We start from the raw sequence: 6,000 nt of genomic DNA, 5'->3' as shown, positions 1-6,000 counted from the left end.
CATGCTCACATGGTGCTGGTGGGGGAGGGGAGAGGGAGGCTGCAGCCCTTGGGTGGGGCAGGGGTATGGACTCCATAGAAACGGATCACAAATTCGAGGCTGAGACAGCTTCAGAGAAACCCTGACCTCAGCACCCTCCCCCTTACCCTGCCAGTCACACCACCTCCTGCCCAAATGGGCAATTACACTCTTACCATCTTTACCTCCTCCTCTCTGCTTTCCTAAAAATCAGAGTTTAAAACATTAAGGTGAAGGGGGGTCTCTGCTTTCCAAATGAGGTCACTGTGGCTGCATCGGTGTTGCTGGCAGCTGGCCGTCCATCAGGAGGCGTCCATGTGACTCAGTCCGGTTCCCAGCCTCTGTCTAGCGCCGATTTCTTTTTTAATGATGCAATTCACAAGCCATTTCTTTTCCCCTGGGGGGATTGTCTTGCTGGATCCTGGACCTGCTTTTTAATTGCTCAAACCCCCTGACAGTCATCTGTGTCATCAGAACAAGTGACACACCACCCTGAGTTCCCCAGTGACATGGGACAAGGAGTTCAAAGAGGGTGGCTTTGGAAGAGGGGGACGTCCCACCTGGCAGGTTTGCGGCTGCCCTGGCTGAGTTTTTGTTTCAACCTCAGCCAGGCTGCCACCTGGAGCTTTCCTTCTAGAGGGGCAAGAAGGGGCTGGGGACACCCACACACCTGCTCACACAGGCATCCACACGCCCCATCCAGGCTCCTGCTCCTGATCCAGCTTTAGCAATGTTGGTCCTTCAGGTCATCCCTGTCCCTGCATTCTCAGGCAAGCTGCTCCTGCAACCCCGAGGAAGCTCGTGGGGACCCTCCAGGACTCTCACTCACATGGAACCCATCCCTCTCCACCACCCAAACCCTTCAGTGGCCCCCTGTGGCCACTGGATTAACTAGACTCCCTCTCTATCCTGCCTGCCTCCTCCATGCCCCCATCTGCATCCTGGGTTCAGCACTTGGGACAGATCATCCCCCACACACACACTTCCTCTGGGATCCTGCAAGGGCTCTTCCCTCTGTCTGACCCATCTCTGTCCCTGTGTTCAGCCCAAGTCTGCCCAACCTTGCATGCCAAGGGCAGATGGCCCCTCCTGTGGAGAAGCCGTTACTCTCCCTGCCTCCCTGGCTCTGCATGGCCTGCTCCCGTTGATCTGATCTGGAAACTGTCTGCCCTTCCCTGGTTGGGGCAGGGTCTTCCCCACTGTGGCCCATGTGGGCCCACATTTGTTATCTTACATGGCATCCTCGGTCAAGGGGCAGGAAGGAATAGAACATTGCAAGCTGTACCTTCTTCTTGGGCTCTGGGTCCTGCTGGCCAGGTCGGGGGTACTACAGGGACTCTGGCTGAGCAGGCTGGCCGGGGAGCCAGCTACGGGATAATCTTTTGTGTTTCTGGACTCTGCTTCATTTTGGAAGACGAGGATGATCTGTATGCCTGGTGAGCAGGAGGCAAAGGGGACCAGGCAAGTGACTCACCATGCAGATTGTGTTTGCATCCCAGCTGGTCACTTAGCAGCTATGTGACCTCCAATGAGGTCTGTCACTTATCTCTGCCAGGGATGTGCTGGAGCAGGTATATGCACCCCAGCCTCCCTGACTCCGAAGCTTGGGAAGAGCAGGGGCTCCCTCCAGAGAGGACTCCTAGGCATGTTCTCCAGGGACCCGTGGTCGGAACATCTACTCTGCCCACTGGGTTGAGACCTGTCTCCCCCTTCCTGCTCCTGCCCTCCCTGCTCATCCCCCTCCAGCCCTTCCTCAGGGGGCGGAGCTCTGAGGCCAAGAGGGCAACAGGCTCTCCCTGGGGAGGTCATGGTCATGGCTGAATGCTTGCCTCCAGGGGTCCCCCACTCAGGTTGCAGTTTGGCAATCCCCACCAGTCTCCGAGAATCACAGCAGCTGCGCTGGGACTGGTTACTGCATGGTGGCATGAGGAGTGGTCGAAGTGGGAGGAGATGGTGCTGTGGGTTTGATCGAAGCTCTACCATGTGATCTCAGGCTAGTCCCTCAAAGTCTTCATCCTGCTATCACCAAGTCACCATTGTGGTGATATCTGAAGAATGCTGTCAACTTCAATAGACTAAATTAGGACATATATAAAGCTCTAGGCCCAGAATAGGATACCCGATAAATGCTACCCAGACAAACGTAGTCATTGTTCAGACGCGGAACTGAAGCCCAGAGAGGTTAATTGGCTTATTTGAGGTCCCACAGCTATTAGGTGTTGGAGCCAGGATTCACATCTGGAGCCAGGCTTGTTGGACCCCAGGTATTTTACCACTCTCTGCCAGAACCCAGACAGCAGGCGTTTTGTCACTTGAAGATTAAGTGATTAGTCTGACCAAATGGCAAATGATGTTAAATTGTCTGGGCACCGCAACAGTGAAGTTTGGGGACTTCCGGGAGCTGGGTTTCCCCGCCAACACACACACAAGCTGCTCAGTGGGGTGTTGAGTCCCCCAGTCCAGCAGGAGCTGAGACCCACTCTCAGGAGGTGGGGGGGACAGAGCATGAGGAGCACAAAGTGGGAAGCCCCGGAAGAGGGGTCCAAGGCCTCCGGGAAGCCCCCAAGTCCCACACAGGTTTCCTGAGGTGTGAGGCCTGGCCTGGTGGAGTCCCAGGGCTGCCTTGGGAACAATAAAAGCAGATGGAGCCTTCCCTCAGGGAAACCTCATTGGCCAAGACAATGGTCCCCCCAGGCTGGTCTAGGCCTTGGTGCCCTGCCATCCATCACCCTACTGAGGACAGAGGAGGGGCCACCTGCACCTGCCCCCTGCACCCTGGGCACAGTGCTCTCAGGCCCACCCCTGCCCCCAGCCCTGGCCACCTTCCTCCCTGGCCCTCCCATTCCCATAGGAACAGTATCCACTTTGTCCAGTCCTTGCCCTGGGTCCCTTTGGCTAAGACACCTTTACCTTCCCCAACCCACAGCGACGGGCATGTTTGAGAGAGGACACGGGGTCAGATGAGGAGACTCACTGGTCCCAGGGCTCCCTCCTCCGTGCCCAGCGGGGCTCCCCTTGACCCCGCTTGGTGGGTTCGGTGAGAGCTGTGTGTTCTAATCTGTGGTGGGGAAGAGCAGGCCGGGGCTCGGGCATGGCCATCTCCATCCTGTCCCCAGGCCTCCACCTTTCGCTGGCCCCAGCCCTTCCCTGGGACTGTCAGGGAAACCCTGGAGGCTGGGACTGCGTCTTTGCTGGAGGATTAGAGACTCTGTGTTCTGGAAATTTCCCAAGGTCAGAACCTCTCCCATCAGACTGGGGAGCTCCTGAGGGCAGCACAGGGTGGCCTCCCGGCCTGCAGGCTTTCTGAGGGAAGGGGCTCTCTTCCTGCTCACCCTGGGAGAACCCTGAGGCCCATGGGAGCTGTGCCTCTATCTGTCCCAGGCCCCTCCAGGGACCTCCCCTGTCATGGGGGCCTGGGCTCTGTGTGCCCCACCACACTGGCCATTTTCAGGACCAGGGACCAGGGCGGCTGCTTCAGGCTGGAGCAGATTCCCTGGCGTGGCATCGGGGCCTGCGCCCAGGGGGCTCCACGGCTTCCTGAGGAAGGTCTGAGGAGCAGTAGGTGGGGCTCTGGCTGCTCTGAGCCCCTTTTAGAAAGGCAGCTCTTTGAATGGTCACCCCCTCATCCACCCCATGCAGAATATAAATACTCTCATTAAAGAAGCAAAACCACTCATGGCCAGTCCTGGGGGAGTCAGCTGCCTCTAATGAACACATGAAGCCTAAGTCCAGAGCCCTAAGAGTCCCTAGAGGGCGCCCCAACTTTGCAGAGTGACCTCAAGGTGGCCACACTGCCCTGGAAGCAGGCAGGGGCTTGGGGGGTGGCATTTTTCATCCTGTCACCAGCTATTCCAGGAAGTGGCCACCTCCTGATGAGGAGGTGCAGGGCGGGCAGGAGAGGGTGGGGGAGGAGAGGGAGGGCGGGGAGGACAGGTGGGGAGGACAAGGGAGAGGAGCGGGCAGGGCAGCTCCAGGCAAAACACTCTTAGCATCTCCATGGAAGTAGGGAAATGAAGTGGGAGTTTCCCGGATGTGACAAGATTTGTCCTTAAGCACCAATGAGTCCTGGCTGGGGACACTAATGCTACTCCAGGGACCCCAGACTGGGGGTGTCATGAAGCAGAGAATACTCTAACAGAAGTCAAAGGCAAGGCACAGAGCAGTGCATTCACCGACCTGAGACACCACGGGGACAGCGGTGAGGGGCTGGGACCCCCCTGGTCTGCGGCTGCTGATCTGAGGACAAAATTCAGCCTTTAGTCCCAGGGTCCCTGTGGGAGAAGTGGCGGAATGCCCGCTGGGGTCTGCAGGCCCAGAGACCCCATTTCCCATGAGCCCCGAGAGCTCCTCACCCGGGCCCTGGCCTCCCAGAGGGCCCCAGGGGGAGGCCGTGTGTGAAGGTGAGCTCTGCATGTCCTCCCCTGGCTGGGGGACTTTTCTTGGCCTCTGAGGGGTCGAGGTCCCTCCCTGCTCAAGTTTCCCGTGAGCAGAGAGGGTTGAATGTTCCCATGGGGAGGGGCACTTCGGCCCTGGAGCTGCAGCCAGATTTGGTACCCCACCCATTTCAGCCCTCTGCGCCCCAACTTGTATTCCTTTCCAAAGAGCCCCCGAAAGATAGCAGCACCCACTAAAAAGAGGCCCCCCCGTGCTGGTCTCAGCGTGCCCAGCCCAGCAGCCAATCCGCTAAGGGTCTCTGCTGTGCCCAGGGTCAGCCACAGTGAGAGGGGGCGAGAGCAAGGTGCACTCCGAGGCTGGCCTGGGAGTGTCTCCTGATTCCCCTGTTGTGCTCTGTCTTTTAACGTTCACAAATGTGTCCTCCAGACACTTGCTGGCTCAATACATGTCCTTAGCCCCTGGAGGCTCACTGAGGTCCTGGGGCAAATGATCTGTCACCCCTCCCCACGGTGGGCTGGCAGTTGGACAGACAGATGGAGGAGAGTTGTCAGGACAGATGATAAATTCCCAGGCTCCCTTTCAGACAGGGCCATTGGGATCATCTAACCCCCCTCCCCTGCTCCCCACCAAAAACACATATTAAGCAATATAAATCTTTCCCAAGTTAAATCTAATCCACGATCCTAATACTATCCAGGAAACCAATAAAAGCAGTCTTTTATGAGCAGTGTAGCACCCACACCAGGAATTCCTCTCCCGAATTAAAATCTTCTCTAATTTATGCCCCCACTTTATAATATTTGCTTATTTAAAATAGATCCATAAAGGGGGGGAAGGGGAGTTTTCCTCAGGAATCTAAAACAAGGCCATCAATGTGGGTCCCACCCATTGCAAAGATGAACCTCCAACTCGCTTTGGTGGTTCACGTCCAGAAATCCTGGAACAAGCCCTGAAGCAGTTTAACACGGCAACAGTTTTTTCCTTTTTCTTGTTTTATTTTTTGGTACCGGGGACTGAACCCAGGGGCGCTTAACCACTGAGCCACATCCCAGCCCTATTTTGTATTTTATTTAGAGACAGGGTCTCACTGAGGTGCTTAGGGCTTCGCTTTGGCTGAGGCTGGCTTTGAACTTGAGATCCTCCTGCCTCAGCCTCCCGAGCCACTGGGATGACAGGCGTGGGCCACCGCGCTGCAGCAGGTTTTCCTCTTCAACAAGTCACCTTCCATCCCTGGATTCTCCTCAGGGAATAGAAGAAGTCCGGGTTATGATAGGGCTGGGCCTATGTAAAAGTTGGGTAAAGAAGCTGGGCATGGTGTGCACTCCTGTAATCCCGGGAGGTTAAGGCAGGGGATTGCAAGTTCAAGGCCAGGCTGAGCAACATAGCAAGACCCTGTTTTAAAAAAAAAAAAAAAATGGCTGGAGTAGACATTTTAGAGTGTTTGTTATCAGAGTGCTTATTTTTGCTAAGCTTCAAAATAGTTTTAAAATACATGTATTTTTAATTTTCTTTTTGTGTGTGTGGTTCTGGGATTAAATCCAGGACCTGACGCACGCCAGGCAAGCACTGAGTTACACCTCCCCAGCC

This window comes from Callospermophilus lateralis, chromosome 7, assembly GCF_048772815.1.
Source record: "Callospermophilus lateralis isolate mCalLat2 chromosome 7, mCalLat2.hap1, whole genome shotgun sequence".
Classification (NCBI taxonomy): domain Eukaryota; kingdom Metazoa; phylum Chordata; class Mammalia; order Rodentia; family Sciuridae; genus Callospermophilus; species Callospermophilus lateralis.
Note: the sequence above shows the minus strand (reverse complement) of the source record.